Source organism: Bombus vancouverensis, unplaced genomic scaffold (assembly GCF_051014615.1).
Source record: "Bombus vancouverensis nearcticus unplaced genomic scaffold, iyBomVanc1_principal scaffold0067, whole genome shotgun sequence".
NCBI lineage: Eukaryota > Metazoa > Arthropoda > Insecta > Hymenoptera > Apidae > Bombus > Bombus vancouverensis.
The window spans coordinates 105,419-128,316 of NW_027468958.1; the positions used below are offsets into that span (position 1 = coordinate 105,419).

The window sequence follows — 22,898 nt, forward strand, 5'->3', positions numbered from 1 at the left end:
CTGTCGGCGTCCTGTTGATACCGATCCGCCACAGATCTAATAAATTTTGTATTGGTTTACAGCAGGTGCTCCGGGTATAAACAGACGACAAACGAACAAATAGAAATTCAAACTATTGTCGTTGTTTAACTCGCATGGGACTATAAGCTCGAATTGGACTTAAACGTTACGATCGTCGAGAATAATTACTATATGTACCCTGTACGACGGGCAGAGAATCTTAAGTTATTAACGGCAATTCCTTTGTGCATAATTCAGGTTTATTAACAACCTGTAATGGATAATCATCGATGAACTCTTTTTGAATAAAGTTCACATTTATAAAGCAAACACTATAAAATACGACAGGACAATTGTAATCGATAAATAACATTTTATTAGGATATTATAAGAAGCTAAGATATCGAGGTACATTAAAATTGAGTCCGCTGCAACCCTCATGACATTTAAAATCCTACGCGTATATTGAGTAAAGTTGTTATATTAAATATAATCATATTAAATACAAGCTCGTCCGCTGGATTCCCAAATTATTTGGTTAAATACTTTGAATACGAGAATACCGAGTGTTAACAGTAGTAAATCCTCTATATGGTATGTTTACTTTGCTATCTTGAATAGGTAAATAACATTTCACTTTAACGCATTTAACCAATATTAATCGGACAAAATTACACCTTTAATATATTCCGATATTACAATAACTTACTTTTTTCTACGTCAATGGACACGAAAGACGTTGAGTGAGGAATTAGAACAAGTGTGGATCGTTGGAAACCACTATGCTGCGGTCTACCATTCGTTTTACCCTATATATACCACGGAACAAAGGATAATTTTCACCGGCTTGGCTATGGCTACTGGCGTGGATCCAAGTATTCGGGCCATACTAGACGCTATGCAGAAGCAGAACGAAATCAAGTTAAGAAAACTGTTAAAGGAGACTATTAAAGCAGCGACTAGTCGGAGTTATCAGGGTAGTTTAGTTTCTAATAATTTGAACAAAAGCTTGGAGAAAACAGACGTTACTGTAGGAAATGAAGAAATGGTTTTGAAAGAATTTTCAAAAGAATCGCAGTCTAATGTAGAACATTCTTATGAAAAGAAAGTATCAATTGACACCGCTTCACAGGATTATATTTTCATTAAAACAGACTTAATGTTTGATGTCAATAGCTCAACAGAATACCAGAAAGAGTCTGTGAAACGAAGGAAAGAAGATATTGCAGTATTGTATAATGATTTGTCACCATCTTCGTCACAAGATACTCAAAATTTACAAGAATGGTTTGACAAAAAAAGTAAAAGTTTAGGAGAAGCAGAAAAAGATCATAACAAGAAGGATAATATTTCAATGAGAAATATTTTGGACAGCGATACAAATAAAGAAAACCAAATTGAAACGAAGGAATTAGAAGCAGTTAGTAAATCAACTGCTGAAAATGATACAAAATCAATAGACAACGTTGAACAAAATATATCATTAGAATCCATACAAAAAGCAAGAGATAATGCTTACAATAATGAACATTTGCTTATAGAAGAAGACCAAATGATGACAGCGAAAAATGCGTGTGACACTACAGAATCAAAAACTTCAGCAGATCTTATGTCGAGAAATTTAGATGCTAATACACAAGAGAAGTCCTTAGAGAATAAAGATGACAAGAATCCATCTCCATCTATGTTAGATAGTAGTAAACGGAGCAGTCGTTATAATGTTGCTGCAAAGCCTGCTACTTCGCCAAAATTTGAAGAAATTGTTTATAATCAAACCAGACAATCAAACACAAATAAAATTTTGCGAAGCGCTTTAAAGACGAAATTAATCGAAGACAAGTCTGAAATAATTAATAAACAAAAGGCATCGGAAAATGTAGAAAATAAATTTGCCAAAGAAGAAAAAAGAGGTGTTAAACAAAAATCAATTTCAGATAGTGAAAACAAAACAACTGATAAGTTCGTCAACGAAGGGAAGTTCTTTTAACGAACGCAGCTAGTGATAGCGATAGGTATAAATCTGTAGAAAATGATAATGCAGTAACGGGTGTAATAGCAACTGATGAAGCGAAACATAGAGGCAGACCTAGGAGATCGGATAAAGTCGAAGTTAAAAAAGATGAAGATACAAGTGTAAATTCCGACCAATTGCGGGGAGACGTAACCGCGAGGAGAGACGTCAACGGGGGTCGTAAATCCCCGTTACGATTATAACAATCGACACCACGAATTGAGCGATCCCCTGATTTCCGTTGAGATAATAGGGGTGATTGAGTTTGTATAACACTGTGATTCACTGAATTATAAATTATATATTTCCAACACTTAGATTACACTGACGTAGAGAAATAAATAGTTAACAACTTGTCGCACGAAGATGTGATAGATATGTACGCTAGAGCAGGGCTCTTATAATGGAAATTAATGTATTAATGGACTTAGCACTATAATATATTTAGGAGAGAAGATGTATGTTCGACAACACCGAGAACCGACAAAAGATTTTCGTGAAGTATGCGACTCTCGCGCTATGTGTAGACTGCCGCGTTAGGCGTTAGTTTTTAGACTGACTGTCGCTCTTTTTCTAATACAGAAGAAAAGTTCGGTGTGGGTGTGCCCCTGTGTCTAAAGAACGCGGATTCGTTGTTCCCACTTTCGTTAGGAAAAGTGAGGGTAACGAACCGCGGTGTCGATTGGTCATGACCTGCACTACTGCTCGAAGGGATGAGTAGGAAGTCTCCTACCATCGTGGTGGATAGATGACTGTGTGCGTGAGGAAAACATAGCTTGTTTTATTAGAGGGCTATTCGGATTTTCCTAATGGGTGCATACCCGCTTTCTCCGTGTTTTAAGTACGCCTAATAAACCCAAGGACCTCTCTAAAAACCGACTGTGTTTCGAGAATATTTTTAAGCTTTAGAAATTCTTCAAGACAAACGGATTGAAGACACATGGCGAAACAATACAGGGAAGTGAAAGTTATGGTGGGTCCTTAGGTTTATTGAGGGTCGAAGTGACGTTACGCAGGCCGGTTGTTGTCCGGTGGCGCGAGCTGGCGCGGGCTGGCGTGCAGATGTTTTAGGCGGCGTAACAACAAGGAAGATCCTAGAAAATGAGAAGGGTGGATTAGAAGAACGAAGAAAACTCGAAGAAGATACAGAGACAGAAGTCAATTCAAAAGGTATATTAAATAATAAGTGCGATTTACTTGATACCGAAAGAGCTATTGAAATTAATGATACGGTTCAAGATATTAAATTTACTGAAGGTAGAAGCCGCACTCAAAATGATATGGAAGATGTAGTAGAAGTTTCACAAGAATTATCTAATAAAAGTAAGTTATCAGAAATAAGGATTGCACTTAACAAAATTGAATATACAAAAACTATTTTACGGAATAAAAAGAATTCATTAGAAAGAGAAAGAGGAGTAAGGGAAAAGAAGAAAATGTACAGACAGAACTGCAGAGTGCAGTGTATCAATGTGCACTAAAAATGCAAGCAACGTGACGATTACTTTTAGAACACCACGAAAACACAATCAAGACCAAACAAGATCAAGTTCAAAAGTGAAGTTACGTGAGCTTATTACTGCTAACGACCAAAAATTGAATTACGATCCCGAGCATCAACTCGCTGATCTTCAAATAGAATGTTCCGACAAAGACAGGACGACACAAGAGTTCGAGAAGCACATAGAGGACATGAAGGAGGAAGTGCGAAAATTAGAATTGCAACTCGACGAGTTACAAAAAAAAGAAAAACACACACGCACGTAAAAGGAGTTCAATCTTTTGGAATACAAATTGAAGAACTAACAATAAAATTAGAAGAAATAACGCAGAAGAAATAAGTCACAAATATGAAATTGCCTGATGGCTGATGTTGATCGTTGACGTTTATAATGATTGAATTTCGTCAACGGCGCCATCTGGATCCTTGTTGAAAAATTAGAATAGCCGCAACAGCACCATTGAGCTCATCGCCCAGAGTAGCGTTTGTTGGTGAGTCGAGGAGCTGGAGGATATCTTATCCTCAAGGACATAAATTTCACCGGTTCCGGTAATGTTTTCTACGTGGTCCAAGCATTCAAACTCACAACATCGTTTTCCAAGGCGAAATTTCCTGCATGGCTGTAGTAAACAGAAATCGATCAATTGTACAGATCAATCGTCACTCGACTGCTCGAGAATTCAGGTCATCCAGAGAATAGAATAGAGACGTGGAAAAATGTAGTGCGATCATCGCAGTGGGAGGAAATAGGGGGATAGGGACCAAATGAATGAACGAGATGTTAAGGACAACTGACGATAAGTTCTTCTTTTGTCGAGAATTGCATGTTTGTGAATGGTTTGTGGGTGGTTAGGTGGAGAGAATTGAAGAGTTTGGAGGTGACTGGAAGAGTGTTTTGGGCAAGGTAGATTGCAGAATAGTTGCGGTAGCATTGTGTTAATTATGGGTTTGTACATGTAATCTTTGTATGTATCACTACATACAACCTAACGTATATCTTTAATAATACATCAGAGTTTTAGTTATTTCATAGCTATGAATTTTATACTCTATAATCTTGACGTTTTATTTCACAGAAGCGTTTGAATATCCATAAAAATTAAATGAACCAATGTATTCATTATCTTATAGAGAAGATATATTATTTTTAATTATGTTCCAATTATTTATCATGATCCTGATTTTCTTATTCTGAAAATTTGAAAGGAAGTTTTGTAGTTTGATACTTTCAGCGACAAAGGGTCAATATTGCTTTAGTATATTTCGTCACATATACATGTATATCTATATATCCACCGAAAATGCGCTTTTGTAGACAAACGCTCGATTCGCGTCATAGCTTTTAAAGCTTGTCGCATCTCAATCCGTTGGAAAAAGTTTTTCCTGTAGCATATTTTATTTTTACGAACCAACAGGTCTTTGTTTATTTCCTTCTTTTCTTTGCTCCAATTCGCCCATTGTTTTTTCAAGGATAGTATTTCAGAGCCATTAGTCAAGTTCATTGTAACAATAAACGTACGTTTCGGAAACATTTTGTGCTGTGAAACAGAATACACTAAAGTTTGAAGGTCACATCGATTTTCGAAAGTTTATAAATGGAGGTGTATGACAGTATCACCAGCGACAGTATCACTGTCCCCAAGCGCCAAAATACGTTCTGACTACTATTTTATGTATCTCGCAGAAGTATGTCTTCATTCATCATCTCCCATGCCATCCACCAACGTGTTCTTAACATGTTATCTCCTAGTAAAATATTGATGTTGAGTCAGATATCCAACTGAATAATCTTTTCGGTGTCTACTATAAGACATTTAAAACCAAGGCTCGTACACACGTGTGCTTATACGTCAGATGTAATACTTAACACGAAACCTGCTTATATTAATATTAAATTTATGCATAGTAGGATGTTCGACCTTTGTAAAAATGAAATTATAATACATACAGTTTCACCGTGGAAAAGTGAATCTTTCTAGCATGTCCACGCAAATGCAGGGGAGGGGAGGACTGTGCATGCACCAAACAACTTTACGTTCGTAATTTTTCACACAAATGTACAACTGTAGGGAAATAATTATCTCTGATTTTTCGGATGTTAGGAATCGACAATATCGCATAACGGAATGCTGTGTTCTACGTATTCTATTTTTGTTACGAAAGTGGTACAAACGAAGTCCACATAAGAATAGTACAACAAAATCGGTTGAAGTTAGGTTATCGTGCAGATATCGCGGCTTTTGCATTGGAAATCACGCAACTGCCAGTCTCGTCGTTCCTTGTAAACGAAAGAAAGGTATTGTAATCGGTCGGAATTAACATAAAACTCGTCGCATGCGACCATATGGCCTGAATGTTGAATAAACGAGACTAGAGCGCGAGCTATGTGATTCTAACCGTTTAGGCGGAAACTAATGATTGTAACCAGAGCCGAGATATATGCCAATATTACTTTGCTCGACAAAGCGTATAAGATGAGGAGAGAATCGCGATAAGGTAGAACAAGAGACAGATATTCTCTACGTAAAGCAAGTCTGTCAACTAGATTGAAATCCTATAGTTATAACTACAGTGAATCCATATTCTGGCGAATTGTCTTTTCACAAATGAAGCTTCTGAAGAACGGAATTGATACAATAACTACTGTTCATTCATAACTACTGTTGTAAGGATCTATATATTTGTCTATCTATATCTATATATATCGATCTATATATATTTGTCAGAATGTCATTTTATCAAAAAACCCATCCTCTGTAATCATAGTTTAACGAAGCATAATTAATAGAAGAGGTAGAGCGTTAAGTGGAGATGATTTAATCACAGTTAAGTAGATAAATCTCTATATTAGTCTCTTTAATTAAAATGTCCTACGTTTTATTTGCGTCATTTTTTTCCTTCATCCAATTTAAAATGTTTAAATAACAATAGCCTATACAATATAATTTTATGTAAAAAAATTGATTATACCATGTTTATTACAGATATTTAACATTTTTGTGTACATACAAAATTTAAATTATACCTCGCTTGAGAACAAAAATTCTATTTATTTTCCTAACATGTACTAATAATTATTGATCAAACTAGAAAAAGCTGGAGGAGATTACTTAGGAAGATTACTTAGCATCTTATATTCCTGGCAAGGCTCGAACGTTTTATCTTCCTTTAGATTTTCCTAAGTTTCCATTTCTCTGACTTGCTATTTTAGTTAGCTTAGTATACGTGCTATACATAGGTATGTATAGTGTCATGATCGCGACAGTCGTGAGATACCCACGCTTTATCCTCTGTAAACTATTTATAAAAGAAGAACAAATTACATGTTAGAACTTTCATTCAATTTACCAATACAAATAATTTTAAACAAGAAAAAAGACCTAATGCAGTGGTTTCAACTTAAACATATCCAACAGTTATTTACGAATAAATAGTATAAATCTTTTAGCAACATGAAATTCGCGATATTTATTCAAATATTTATATTTACAGTGCGCCATCAGCAAAGAAAACGTGTTTATCGAAAGGTGCGCTATCGATTTTATGCTTTTTTATGCTTTTGCCACGCAAACAGGGAAATTGCAACTCAAAATTGAATTCGCACTGCAAAGCGTCGACGTTACGAAGTAAATATCAATTACATACTTCAAAAACACCGAAGGTATCACACGGAATCAGAGAGATTCTATGAGAAGTTAAACGCATAGTCACCCTATTGGGAATAGGATTGCTTTGATTCGAGCTCAAACATAGGGAAAGCTGAAAGAATCTTTTGCGGATCTTCCTTCTTCTCTACGTTGGATTTTATACAAAACGACTTTAACCTTTTCAAGGAAATACGGAAATAAGGATTTTAGATAGAGAGATTTATCTGGAAGGAAATGGATAGAAAACGTAGAACCAGTTCTTGTTGGTTGAAAGATTTTTTCTCTTCGCAGAGATTCAAGCTTTAAAGAACGATCAAATATGTGCGCAGCTGACTTACGCGTGAAGTTATTATTAAAAAAAATTGTTGCATTTAAAAGGATAAATATTAATTTAAATTTAAAAAAATTGTTAGTTCAATTATCATAAGTTTAAAGATATGTAGATATTGTATTTACATATCGAAAATCAGACAGCAATATTAATTAACACACCTAGTCAAACGCACACGTACTTTAAAACCGTGCTTTAAAATCGATATTCGCTGAAACAATACATCGCTCTGCGCTTCCAATTTGTTTTCGCACGAAGAGTCAGTCCACTCATTGTTACCGTCACCATCTCTACCGTAATCTATATTACTCGAATAAATTCTATATCTTGATTGGAAAATCACATATTTTAACGAACTTCCTTATTTTTTGTTTTTTATGACTTTAATTGGCAATTTCCATAATGTTCTATAACTTGACAATAGACTGATAATATTTCAGGATATATATACATACATCATGTTTTTGAGGATTCTGTAGTAAAATATATTATAATAAATTATAGGAAAAACAAACTATTTAAGAAAAAATTACCACCTTCGAGTAATAAATTATAGAAGGTTACCAATGTAATTTAAAACTTAAAACTTAAAAATAATCTATTACACGTAAGAAAGAAAAAGATTTCTTCGCAAACGGTAACTCGAAAATTACAGCCATTGCTGTAGAAACATAGTTTTACAGGGAGAAGAATTTCGCTAGAAACTCTCGACGATGTCACATCAAGCGAAAATTCAATAAAGCGATTACTAACCATACTACCAGCGGCAATCGTGTTACGGCAATTCGTAAATCAGTTAGTCTTCTATTTGCAGAAACGTCTCTGGCAATATCGTCACACTCTTGATTACGTCGGCGCTATCAAATGGTCTTTGGAAGAAAGTTTTAAATCGTATCGTATTAAATTTTCCATTATCTACTTTTGCCCATGGCGTCGTTCCAACAAATGAATTCGAGTTCTGAATCGCTTTGTCTCGTATTACGATTTTATAACGGTGTTTCTTTAAACTTTAAACGATCGTAATAAATGTATTTACGGACGATGACCGATATCTGGTCTGTCTTAAAGTTTCAACTAATTAGTGCCCCGTTACTTTGGACGTTATGAAATGTTTTATAACCAAAGACTTATCTTCTCTTTTGGTAGTTGCATAAGAGAAGACTGAGCCATTGAAACGCTCGAATAGATTAGCTGATTCGCTTAACGTATTTTTACTTCCGACGAGCTAAACACAAGAGCAGAAAGCACATAAGGAATAATACAGAAACGTCAAACGTATACAGAAATATATTTCGTAAAAGCATTAGTACGTAACATGTCTTTATAATTCTATTTATGTATAGTAAAATGGCTTGTATCCATTTTCATGAATTATAACTGACATTTCAAAGCATTCATGTAGATATGTAACTCTCGTTAATTAATAATTTAACAATGCGTCATGAAACGTATCATTTTCGTTTCTTCCTTTGTTTCGTTATACACAGGAACGAATTTGTAAATAAAGATGTATAATCAACGATAGCATATGACAGCGAGTATAATAACTGTCAGCAAAGGAAGAGGTCGGTAAAATGATTGTGGTTGATTTCAGTGTATCGGTAAATAAGCTTTGACAGACGTTGCCGGGGGACTCGGTGTCGGTGAAACCGCGTCGATGAAATGATTGTCAGTAATTTAAAGATAACCCAATTTATTGATCTGTCTCCCCTTCATGGCGTTGTACGTCTCTCTATAAAACATATTCTACCTCGGAGGGCTGAAAAATTTAACTTGGTCTCACTGGACTGGACTGTAAGTAAGAAAATTGAAATGCAAAATCCACGTGTGAGCGCAACGGTTTAGATGGAAAGTTCGATAGGACAATTATGTATATTAGCCTGAAAGAAAGCTCGTGGCTTTGCACGCAACACGTAATTTCCCTCGCTGAAATAATCCTATTACAACGATACGATTTAAAATTTTCCTTAACAGACCTCGCAATGTAATTCTTCATCTACAATTTTTTATTCGGCCTGAAACAAGAGACTTTCGAAGCCTTATAGAGTCTCGCGAATCTAAAAGTCAGGTTTCAACGTATTTTCGCGTCTTATTCTATAATACTGAAAACATTAAAGGTGTTAACGATTATTGTCTCACTATGTACGTACATCAAACGAGTACTTACGTAAGAGACGAATGGAAATGGAAACAGCCGAGAATAATTGAAGATAATTTGAATACGTTCCAGGCTATAATACAATTTCTCGTGAACCGTAATTGATTCGCAGAAGGGAATTGCTGCTTCTCACGACTAGCAAAGTGTTTCGCAAAAAAAAAAAGAAAAGAAAAATGGTATCGGAAGGATAGAAAAAAAGCGGTGGCCTACATCAAGCAATCTTCATGCCGATAATGCATTTATTATTCAGTTCGTTCATTTTCTATCGCGTAACAGACACTGGGATAACTGACAGAACGAGCGTATAAATTTTGCATCTCTCGACCTGACTTCTCCCGATGGAAAAATATTTACTGGTCTGGAATCGTGCATCGCTAATTAGTAAAAAAGTAATAAGCAAGAAAGCAATTATACTACCGGATTGGTATTTCTATTTTATTGGAGATTAATTAACCTGAGTAAACCAACAAAAACTTATCGAAAATCAATCGAAATTAAATCACCTTTTCAAACAGGCTATAAATAGCCAACTAATATTTGCAGTAATAAACTTCACTTTCGAATAAAGTATACGCTCTATAAATTGTAAATTGATAATTTCGTTATTATATCATTTTTCTTAGTCTAAACTGAATTCAGTGAAAAGAGCTTTCAATTGAATTACACACTTCATTAGTTTATGAATTATATTCGTTACCATACGTACAAAAGAAGGATGACTGGTTTAAAAATTCAAAGGGTAGAACCTCCAAGCTCACGATTGGAAACAGATTCAGTTCAATGGTTTAATTTGCCATTTAATTGAATTCTCTGGCAATTTCAGCGAACTGTGGGCTTTAGAAGTGTCCAGCATTCAAAGGCAAGACCTCCTCCATCTTTCTCTTTCTTTCAGTTCCAACCTCAAGTAATTGACCTGTTAATTCGACGCTATATTTACATGCTAGCAAGGGATTCAGACGACTTCATTGCGTTAAATTCGCAATTTAGCAAACACGAATGTCTCAATCAATTTGTAGTTCGAAACAAATAAAAGATAATCAATTTTTCAAAATAACAATCGATATGTTCAATGCATTTGTCGATGCATTTGATCGTTATGTTCATTTAGCATTTTTATAATAAAAGCGTAGAACACATGTACATACACATAATATTCCATGAAATGATTTATACAGACTATGAGTCTCGTTTTATCATATTATAAAAGAATGAATTTCTCCCAATAAATGTAACTTCATACAAAATCTCGTTTAAAAAATTCAGTTTTTATTCTCATCAAATTAATTTAATATCGGAATATGTCATTTTAGTCGTTATAAAAATTTTATGTCAAAAAGTGTTCACAGATACATATATAAATAAATGTCCAATCCTATGCATTTATTTAAATCATTATTTAAATTCATAATTTATGAAATCTGAACTTAAATATTTATTAACAATATTCTGACGAATATGTAATGAAAGATAAAAGCAGCTTTATTTTTTTTATAGGATGGCTCATGCTTTTTATTCATTTTATGTTTTTCGTTGTCAGCGCGTAACTACCTATCAGCCGCATGAATGCCAGGTTTTACTACTCAGAAGCGAAGAAGCGAAGAAGCAAATATACGTTACCTTGCATGGAAAAACGTTAGATACATATAAAAGTCATAACGTAGCTATTTACACATGGGGAATATTTATTTTTGTATGAAATATTTTTGCTTCTGAATTCTCATTATAAATGTACGTCCATTTCCTACGTTAAAGTACGTCTCTGCTTTGAAAACCTTCATTTAAATATAACGGTTAACAAAATATTATTAGAGAAATATTAAAACGAGACGCTAAAAGAACATTTTAATAAAGTACAAATGATTATTTGTTCTTTATTAAATTGCACTGCTGTAACTCTAATTTTATTAAATTCTAAATGAATCATTTATAAACTGAACCGGAATATAAAATTTTATTCCGCAAAAATCATAAAGTTGAAAGTTAGGAACGAATAACAAATGAATAACCTAGTTTCATTAAAAGGCACGTGGTTAAGGTACGCCAATCCGCGTAATAACTTTGACACTCCAATTATTATAAAATATGTATCCTTAAGGGATTTTTTTGCGCGAATGCAAAATACTTTTCATACGTGCAACTGAATAAATGGGGCGTGATTTTCAATATTTCTTTTTGTAGAATTTATAACAAAGTAACTTTTTCACAAATGTTTTCGCTAACATTTTTACAACGTAAATGTCTTCTTTTGTAATTAATAATTTCAACATTTCTCTGAACAGTTTCGTTGCGATAAAAAAAATATACAAAGCTTATGACGTGCTTGTTTAAAAATATTTATACGGAACAAGACTTTGAATTTGTCAGACCAATCGTTCTAACGAACGAATAAATTAAACGACTCGTAACAAAAAATTATTCCTGTCCATGTTTCTCTTTGTAAAAGTAATTCAAGGCAAGTTAGATGAATCGCTGTGTACCCTATTCGCGTAGCATGTGCTTTAACGACCAGCGTGCAAGCGTTAACGGTGTGCTTTAGTTTCTCTCTGGTTGTGTTAAGTGTTTAAGTAATGAGCATATACTCACTTCGGGCGGGTAGCATATGATCGACACGCACCAGTCCGGCCTCGAATTATAGCAGATGCAGAAACTGCAAACCGAAAGTCCCGGCTCAAACGTAAGAGCATGTCGAATGGTTTCTCCTTGAAAGTCAGCACAGCTGCTGTTTGTAGCATCTGAAAACGATTCTCAGCTTGAATATCTTTGCCATTCGACGGTCGTACGCGCAGTTACGTTAACCGTTTCAACGCCACTCAGCGTGATCATGCTGTACGCGTAGTGTGGTGAACTGTGTCGCGATGTTTGGTTACGATTGTCAATTCACAACGCGCTCGGTTCCGAACGTAGCTTGTCGCTAGTCTATCAGAGTTTCCTCTCGTAATTACTTTTCTTTCAAATAATCGTAAACCAAATAAAGAAAAAACTAATGTATAAATTACCTCTTGAATTGGAAAACCAATTACAGAACGTCACACAAACAAAAGGTAAAGCACGAATATTTGGCAACCTTTTGACTCTTTAGTGTAACGTTTCTGATATAGCTGATGAAGTGAAGCGTGAACGCGTTGAACGGTATGTTTCGACAAAAAAAAAGAGCAGTGCAATCGAGTTGATCGACACTTCTCGTAAATAAACAAACGAAGCGCTATTGCGCTTCATGGTACAATCCGATACGGATTTTTAAAACATCCCTGATACTGAAACGGCTAATAGCGTTACGAAAACGATCGTGCCAGGAAATTTTTGTTCAACGGATCCGCATTGCGACTGCCACGATGCTTCTACGTAGCATTGATGCTTCATCGATGAAGCACGATTGAAATTGGATATTCGATTTCTTACTGGGGAGAGAGTTTTCATATCGTGTTTACTGTTTCACTTCGCAAGTGTGCTTTACAGTATACGTTAGAACTTGAAATCGAGCTATTTGAGTTAAAGTCGCTTGTAGCTTGAAATGACGTTTAAAGGATATAAGAATAATAGAAGGCTAAAATTCAAAAGTGTATATATACATTACTAATATATAATGCCTATAATATATAATATAATAAATAATAATGCCTATATATTGACTACTTTATCAATTAATTAAATCCGTGCATATCAAGTTTTCTATAATTTAGTACTTTCGTGTAACTACAGAAATTTGATGCAATATAAAACTTGATTAAAACAGCGATTCATTAGGAAACGAGAATAATGATGCAAATATTTTTTGTAGCCATTATATAGGATTTCGATCGCATAATTAATCAGTATCAACTTACCATTCTTTAACGGAAAAGCGTAAAGAGGGACAGGCGGTACAGAGACCGCAATTATGATCACTTGCAGACAGAATCTCCAACAGTACATCTTCTTAGTCGTAATCAGATCAGATGCGATCAGATGCGTAAAAGAAGTTTAGCAGTGATGTAGGTACCGCACTAGCCAGAAGTATCTGCGACAGAAATCAGAATACACTCGTTTTCGCATGGTTGGATCAATTTCGCGTGGGACTAACCTGATTGAACCTAACGCGGGATAATTGCTCAACTCACGACCTTAACCAGCCCGCTTGATTCTCTGTAAATGCTTGAAATTGACGCTTGGATTCTTTCCAGATTAACTAGCTTTGCCCTCCCCCCCTCCCGTTATCTATTTTCTTAGATCGACTTAAACTGCCGCAACATATTATCTTTCTTCTTTTCTTTTCTTTTCTTTTCTTTTCTTTTCTTTTCTTTTCTTTTCTTTTCTTTTCTTTTCTTTTCTTTTCTTTTCTTTTCTTTTCTTTTCTTTTCTTTTCTTTTCTTTTCTTTTCTTTTCTTTTCTTTTCTTTTCTTTTCTTTTCTTTTCTTTTCTTTTCTTTTCTTTTCTTTTCTTTTCTTTTCTTTTCTTTTCTTTTCTTTTCTTTTCTTTTCTTTTCTTTTCTTTTCTTTTCTTTTCTTTTCTTTTCTTTTGATCTTTTAAAGCCCTAAATCGCTGGCTATTATATTTTGTACACTCAATTACTCTGTAAGTCATAAGTACATATATTTTACAACGTTATTTGTCATATTTCAGTTAAACCCCAGAAAAGCCAGAAATATATTTGCAGCGTGTTTTAACGCGTCCCTGGCAAAGATCTCAAAAACGAGTTGCGACACAATTTAAAGCGACAAATAGCACCGCGTGTCTCGTTGTGGTAACACACGGTTCGCCAGCTTTTTAAAAGCGCTCTCCGTTTGCTTTTTCCTCTCTTCCCTGTCTCTTCGTTTTTTCTTAACGAGCAAAACCATTTTCGCGAGGACGAGAGTACGGAAATGACGTACTGGCAATTTTGTTTTGTGATAATACAAGCAGCTCGGTTTCAGTGAATTAAACTTGGCCCCAAGCTTCTACTTATCCCTACCTTCCTTTCCTTTATTTTCCCTTCTATATCGGTTTTGCGGTTTTCCACATTTCCATCACAATAAACCATGTTTTTTCTCGATTTTACATGTTAGCCAATGATTCACGGCAAAAGCGTCGACTGTAAAAATATTTGTAGTTGCAATAGCAACAAGTATGTTTTCTCAAATAGAAAATATTGGCAGCGTACACGCTGGCAAAACAATTCATGAATAGCTCGTCCTCTGCTTGTTATTTGTTTCGATACTGTTAGCAAACAAATTCATGAAACATACTGGTATAGCGTAAAATGAACATAAAAGTTTTGCGTACACTTGAGAGCTGAACTTTGGCTGTTATACGTATATTATATATATACGCACACAGTTATGTATATGTATATATATATAGAAAATTCCTTAGAACTTTGAGCTTAATAACATATTAAAATCATTAACATTAAGGAGGTGAACTTTACTTACCAATTACCAAAGTTTCTTCCGCCAAATAATACATAAAAATTGAAAAAGATAATGTAACTAGTTTTAACTTTTTTTTGTGTTATAATTTGAATCACTCGATTTATCCGACTGAGGATGGTCGATCGCAATCTCAATTTATACATATTCTCATCGCATGAAATAGATCACATGAGGGATTTTCAAAAGTCGATGGAATATTAATGGCGATTAATTATTTACAGGTGTATTCTGTGCGGCTAAAGCAGTCACCTAATGAATTATTGAGTACCAGGAATGTTAGCGGTAAACAGGATTGCGGCTATGAATGATTCTCTAATGTGTATATTAGAGATGAATTTGATAATTTATCCTCATAATATGCAATCCGCTTTTAAGTGGAAATCATAATTAACAATTTCTGTTTGATCAAATATGAAGAGCAGATAAATCGATACGCTTAAATCAATATTAGAATTTCTTAACATTTTTATCAAATATTTTAGCACTGTAGAAGCGTCGTAGTAGAGAAATATTAGGTTGTTCCAAAAGTTTCTTTCGTTTTATAAGAAAGTAATAGATGTACAACATTTTTCGTTTTATATTATTTTATTGAATTACGTGTGATCTACCTTTTTCCAATTTAATATAAAATAATATAGAATAACATAACTGTCATTTCTTTATAAAACGAAAGAAACTTGGCACAACCTAATAGGAATTTACTTTTATTATCCATTATAAAAATGGATTGTTAATCCTCTAGGAGATACGAACAATATAATTGCAATTAATAAGGAATAAGCTAGCATAACTTAAACCAGCTTTTGCAGAAAGCTATTAGCTGAAGATGTTTATTAAACAATGACAACATGAATTTTCTTAAGTACCCCATTTGGTACTTAATCTACTTCGTAAGTACTGTGTGTCCTAGCCTTCAAAGGATGCAATTTTAACCAGAATGTTTCACATTACCTACCCGTATTGTTTCCTTGTAATATAATTTATATTTACATTATCTACGTTACGTTACATTCTACGCGTTAATGTAATGTGATTTTTATTTCTAATCGAGTTATTTAAAATTTGTAGTATCTCAATAAAAAATTAACAGCCTGCAAAAACTTCACAGAAGCATTAGTATCTTCGAAACTATTGAATTCAAATGGCTAATATTCTTTAACAATATGCACTCGACGACGTTTATCGAGAGAAGTGATACTATTATGTGACGTAATAGTTAAACTTTCAATTCATATACATATATCGTTTATGAAAAAGTAGTCATTCTGCTTTTGTGATCTGTGACACACTATAAATTCTCATAAGCTAACTAACGCGTAATCTTCTGTAACGTATTAATATAATATAGGTATGTATATCTCGACTTTGAGCAACCAATTGGTGATAAATAAGCTTTAGTACATACTTCTTACACGTAACAAGAGACCAGTTAACATCTCTGCTCTTAAAAGAAAAACGAAAGAAACTCTGAAAAGCTGCAGAGTTCAGGTCGAATAACACCAGCTCAGATAAATGACCCTCTAACTTACCTTTGTCCTCATCGACGTCAGTGATTTTAAAGCTAGTTATAAAGTGCACTTCTCAGCCAGCGTCCACGGCAGTCAATATTATTTAACGGGTCTTAACGCGATGTAAAAAGGGAAAAAGGAGGAAAGAAGGAACAGGGAAGCAAAGAGAAGAAACGAATTTTTCATTTTCTCGAAACTGGATCAAGTTTCAGGCTGCTCGCCAAAGAGTCTGTAGCTAACGAGACAAGATTAGACAAACCACGCTTTAAAATTTCCACAGAACTATAATAATCCTCGAAATCAATACGATTTCAAATCGATCCATCGCCTGATTAAAAAATGAGATAGGATGAAGCTCACTAGTCGGCCTTTGAACTTTCAATAGTGCTTACGGCTCGTATACTCTAGTTTGAATGCTACAATGTAAGCCAAGTCAACTGTAACTAACGTTCGCGTGATTGTCGCTATCTATTATTCACGCGTTACACGTTCACCAGACAAACGCGTCTACCGGTTGACATTGTTTTCTGTCCTGAGTTTCAAAGCAATTATGTTGCTTCGTGTAATCAAATCTCGCCAAACTAACGATAAGTTCTTGTTTGATCTTACACAGTTACTAAAACTATACAAGTTAAACCAATCTAGCCTAAACAAGTAATGTCGTTATATATTCTTTTTTAAATCTATATATTGTTTAATAAATCGTGGTTAGGATATAGTAGCTGACAAAAATATTCGGACAAATATATTTGTAGAAACATTTTAGGAGTGTATTATGCATAGTGGCACCATTTAATACTGTACTGTGACTATCATGGTCGTGTTGGTATTATTCGAAACTAATCTGAAAATCTGTATGGAATTTGTAAGATATTTAGTACGAGTACTGTGCATTACTGATATGTACACAACCGAGACGAGATAACGAAGGTACTGCTCTCCATCGTTCATCGCTACGCGTTGCTAATAGCAACGTATAATGCATATATATCTCGCAAAGACCATAAAAGTACCCAATGGAACCACGTTTAATATTTGATAATAATGTCCCATTACAGTTTCGTCATTTTCAATTAATTAAACACGACCCTCTCTTTAAAAATTAGAAGATAAAATACGTAATACAAATCTACTCGAAATCTTTTAAACCTTACGGACGACTACTTATGGTCTTTAAAAGCAGCAGGGATTAGCAGAATATTAACTGCGGATTTTTCTTGGACCGCAGCATGCAATATGGAATATGGTTATTAAAATGTACACTGAAAATTTCATATCCATAAGATACTCGTGCTTGTAGAACATTGAAAATGAATTCTTAACCCAAATAGTTGACCGCGATACTCGAGAAATTTTGCGAAGCTGACGTCAATACCAATATGTACCGTCGTTGTGCTATTATTTCGTGATAAGCCGTATTGATTGCACTTCCATTTCACGGAATTAATTTTTCCACACAAAAAGTGATAACGATAATCGAAAAAGGAAAAATATACTACCACTTTTCGTATCAGCATACACAAGCGCACTCGATTTTACACGAGTATACAATTTGCAAATTCGACGGAACGATCGGATTTAATTATTTTTTCGATATTTCAGGCATCAAGATCTATTTACACATCGAACGTTGAAATACGGCGAAATACAAAATGTACAAACCACTCTGGACATTAATTAACTTTAAATGTTATTGATTAATTAAAGAAACCAACCATTGTGTTGATTTTTACACTTTGAAAAATTGTTATCCACTTTTGCTTTGTTTAAAAATTGAAAAAAAAAATACGTTTATTGTAAGTCACGAGTATCTCTTTTATTTATTTAAACTTTAGATCAAATATTACAATTTATAAATATATCATTTATTTAGATATACTTGTAATATCTGTTTTATAAGTTTGTACAACCATTTATCTATTTATCTATTTTATTTGCACATAATCTTTAAAGACTGATTTTGTAAAGAATAAAAAATTGTGATTCTATTTAAAAACGATCGTGTCAGACTCAAGTGATAAGCGATATATATTTCAGCGATATATATATTCAGATTTCACCATCACATAAACGGTGCTATTGGAAACGTTTCACAATGGACGTCTTACAAGCGCCTGCGATGTCCGTCATATGTAAAGCTATACCACTGAATCACGGCCGCCATTTAGTGATTAAGGTCGATCACTTAGAGCTGTTAATCCGACATAATGGCGAGCAATACATCGAAGACATTATTGGAAACACAGTTACAGTTCAATTTCATTGAGCTTATTTGCAAATAAATGTGTACAATATATTTTAGAGGTTTTAAATATTACTGCTGACTAAACTTCGCGTCTGCGCATCATCTTTCTTTAACTTTTTTTGCATTTTCTTATCGACGCATGAAGACGAAATGCGTAAATTTTATTATTTATTTAAACATTACTATATTATGCTCAAAGTAGCGGAATATCGTTTTATTATCAATATATGAAGAACTAAAAGAATTAAAAAAGAATTAAAAAAATATGTAGTTCAATCAATACTTCGTGTATTTTTCTATCTCCACAAGACAATATCCGGACCAGTTACGCTTACAGTATCAACAAAGATTTGTCCAGCCATACGGAATAAGTCGTACTCAGTAGTTTAAAAGTATTAACCGCACGAACTCCAGAAACACTTTTGAAGTAACTTTCGAACCAATAAATCCCCGAACTAAGAACTGTCATATTTCGTCTCTATTTATCAAATATTGTTAGAAAATGCAAAAAAAAAGAAGTTAAATAGAAAAAGTACTTGGAAACTTAAAAGAAAAAATCTCGAAAAATCTCTTAATACTTTTTACTGTCGTCTTGAGACGCACCATATGTTAAGCTTCTTCGTAGTTACAACTTTTACCGCAGATGTAACGAACTGACAAATGCTAAATTTTAAATAAATGTTTTTAAATAAATGTTTAAAATAATACATTAAATGTATTAACTTTGTTGCGCAGTTTCATTTAATTTCTTACGATATGGAGGGTTTAATTACGTTTAAGATATCTATTTGAATCTTTTAAATTCGAAGTTTTTTAAAAAATTACCTTAAACTTTATAAAATTAAATCGTCTTTCCACTTTGTTGTATCATAAAACAGTCGTCTTAAAATATTCTATATTTTCCTCGTCTTAAAAAATCTCCCTACAGAAAGAATAAAGAAGAATAAATTCCCATACGTTAAATTTCGCGTGATTGATGGAATACATAACGATAACGAGAACTAACTAGCGACAACAAGCAACCATTAGCAAGGACAACTGGCGACTATAACTGTCGTCTCTATGATGTATGGCGACTAAGGAGAACAGCCAGCAACTACGGATTACACGTAACAACCAACTGCCCCACTTCTAAAAGGCAACTAACTTGCAAACCCTTTGATGGTTTCTGTAGCGTGATATACCCCTTGAACGTGGTTAAAGAATGTGGTCGCCGCTGGACGGCGGTTTGACAGCAGAGCGATCTCGCCAATTCAAAGCTTGACATTACAAACTACCGAGAATCATTAGGCTCGTTATCGAGCATCTAGCTTTCAGAAGGTGCTTTATCATATGATATGACTTCACGATATTTTTATAGCAAGAAGAATGGCCAACCTCTAACAAAACAAATTTTTACTAAGTGCTGCATGTGAGCTGCAGGCCGGCCTACTAGGGAAATTTGACGAATGAATAAACTAAAATATATACGAATATATTCGTTATATCATAAAATGCCCGCATTATGTTCTCTAACACCATAGAGGAAGCTAAATTTATATATTAAAAAATTGGAATACCTGTTATAAGAGAGTTAATTAAATTCTAACCTATCGATGACTCCATAAAAACCTTTATTTCCTAAAAATGTATATCTTCCAAATTCTCCTTAGAAAGTATCATAGAGAAAATATGAAACCTGAAAAGTACATCACGCTGATGCCTCGATCAACCCTCGTGCTTCGCAGTCCATGTGTCCGAGCGATGAATTCCCTCCAAACAAGGAAAAACCAAAGGGAGGTCTTCTTCGAAGGACGTGAGAGGGTAAGGGAAGCAACGGGAACGATGATCACGCGATATACTGGCGGCGTACGTATAGAACGGCTGTTGCGAGAGAGTTCGCAAGAAACAAGAAGAAAAAAGGAATCGTAAGCCGACGCGATTATACGCTGTCGACGGACAAACAGCGACTGAGCCTAACTGAAACGAACTCTGTCGCAGTATGAGCACGGGCTACGTTCGCGGGTCGATCGAACACGTTCTGCGCCTCTCCTCGGCACCGGCGTCAAAACCACCCCCGACGAGCGCAACGCACTGGTGCACATGCAATATTAACCACTGGTCTTTCCTTTTTCGCGCGATATTATATCAGCACCTATGATACCATTTCAAAGACCGCAATCAAAACATTAAATACCGCATTAAAGCCATACAATAATTCGCAATATTCATTCGTAAACGTTATTGTATATGTACTTAATTAATCGTTATTATGTTTCGAATGATTTACTACCTCGTATTCCATAAGCAGATATATGGTTCATTTTCACCTCAAGTACGATATAATTTCTAACAAATGTTTATAATTCACAATGTAAAATATTTATAATTCATTGGAAATATTTTTCTATCACGGTATAGTGGTCAAATTTCACATAAATCACAAACATATGGTAGTCAGAAGCTATACTCACGACATGACAAATCATGAAGATGTCATGAAAAATGGAGTCCGTCCATATATATTCAAACGCAACGAACAAGTTCGAACTTTTCGAGAACAAACGATTTGTTCGATAACATCTGTCGCGAGCTTCTCTTCCTTTAACGATAACAATTGACAACTAAAGCTCGAGAGGCTCGTAAGGATGAACAGCGACGAGTATCTAGAAGCTATGTACTCACCTGGGCAAGGAGACTCCAACACCAAGGACGTTGGAAGTTTCGAGAAGCGATGATGGAAACTGAAGTAGCACGTCAGGTCAACTCCGGCGAAAACTGCTAAAGAAAGAAAAATCCAACTAATTTGTTTCCAACGATAAAATGAAATTAATTTGTTTCACAAATTATTAACTGGATATTATTCAAAAATTATTCAAAATTCGCTTGATTGATTCACGGCCCGGGACATTTGGGTCATACCATTTTGGTAATGGACGAAAATGGCAGAAGGAAGAACGACCGTTTTTTTCATATTTCTCTTTCCCCGGGAAACGATGGAATGCCCGAGCACCTTGTTTCATTTCCTCTCGACATCAATTTCAATCTTTTTAAACGAAATATAATCTGAACGATGAAAAGTTCATTCAAATAATGCTCCGCGCCAGACACTCACGAAAATTAAGAAGAAACACGGAAAATTCGCGAATAAAACGGATTTCTTTGTCCCAGTGAGATAATAAACCTCGTTCACGTATTGGTTTTTGAAATCAATATATCCACCAATGTGCACTCGTTTAACAAGGGTGATGGAACGTGCCAAAAATCTCTCAAGAGGGTCTTGGCAACGGAAGAGTCGAAAACGTCACAATTATGAATGAAAAATTCGAATAGTTGCTGATTTTACAGTCGAAACCGATAAAGAACTCCAGATATTCCCCCAATTAATTTACAATAAATTCGCGAAAATGATCGATTGCTGACGTCATTGTATTCTAGAAAGATTGTAAAACGATAAGAATTTATTGAAAAAACTTATATTCGATGATAACACTTCTAATAAGAGTACTAAGAGGAGCGATTCTGTACTCACCTTCCTGCCTCGAAGTACCGAACGCAATTAACCGTCCGCCCAGGATGGAACCGTTCGGAACTTTTGTAAGTCACTGCACGGCCGCTGCTTATGGTGGAAATGTAATAGATATAAGTACAGAGCGCGTGAGCGAACTAAAAACGCGATAGAGAAGTAGAGAGAGGATGTTCCGTCCTTGTCTAATGACGCGCACTTGTACAGGAAATATGTAACAGGGGTATACGAGCAGCGTCAGTGTCCACTAGTGTGCATGCCTGATTAAACAAGGACAGGAAGTATCTATACATGGTGTTCTCTTTCTATTTCCATGTTGCATCCATCTTACTATACAGTACACACACTCAGCTATTCTATCATTATATTTGTGCGTTGCTTATGTGTGAACCAAACATTTCCATGGCAACAAATCGTTTGTCTCTTGTTTGATGCTCGGTTTTCAACGGAGTTGAAAGAATTTTTTAAGAGAAACGTAATGGACGGGTTGTTTTTAAAGTAATAAACGGAAATTCTCGTATCCATTGAGAAACGATAGGCGATTTGAAAGTGTCACTATGAACGGTGATTTATCGATGCAAGGTAGTATGAATAAGATATTTTAT

General features: G+C 34.7%; 2 long non-coding RNA genes across 8 annotated transcripts; one reads left to right on the forward strand and one right to left on the reverse strand.

The window, feature by feature from the left end:
* Positions 1 to 353: 353 nt before the first annotated feature.
* LOC117165267 (uncharacterized) lies at positions 354 to 22,389 on the reverse strand. Of its 7 annotated transcripts, none has more exons than XR_013061633.1 (5): positions 22,300 to 22,389; positions 21,453 to 21,545; positions 13,473 to 13,645; positions 12,232 to 12,380; positions 2,245 to 3,105 (listed from the first exon to the last, which is right to left on the reverse strand). It is a non-coding gene; the product is annotated as an uncharacterized LOC117165267 (long non-coding RNA). The 7 variants fall into 7 exon arrangements; XR_013061635.1 differs by lacking the exon at positions 22,300 to 22,389 and adding an exon at positions 21,690 to 21,926; XR_013061634.1 differs by lacking the exon at positions 22,300 to 22,389 and adding an exon at positions 21,690 to 21,926 and having other exon boundaries at positions 21,453 to 21,548.
* On the forward strand, positions 12,285 to 15,632 carry LOC143304968 (uncharacterized). Its single transcript, XR_013061642.1, has 3 exons — positions 12,285 to 12,689; positions 13,427 to 13,619; positions 15,257 to 15,632. It is a non-coding gene; the product is annotated as an uncharacterized LOC143304968 (long non-coding RNA).
* Positions 22,390 to 22,898: the final 509 nt, after the last annotated feature.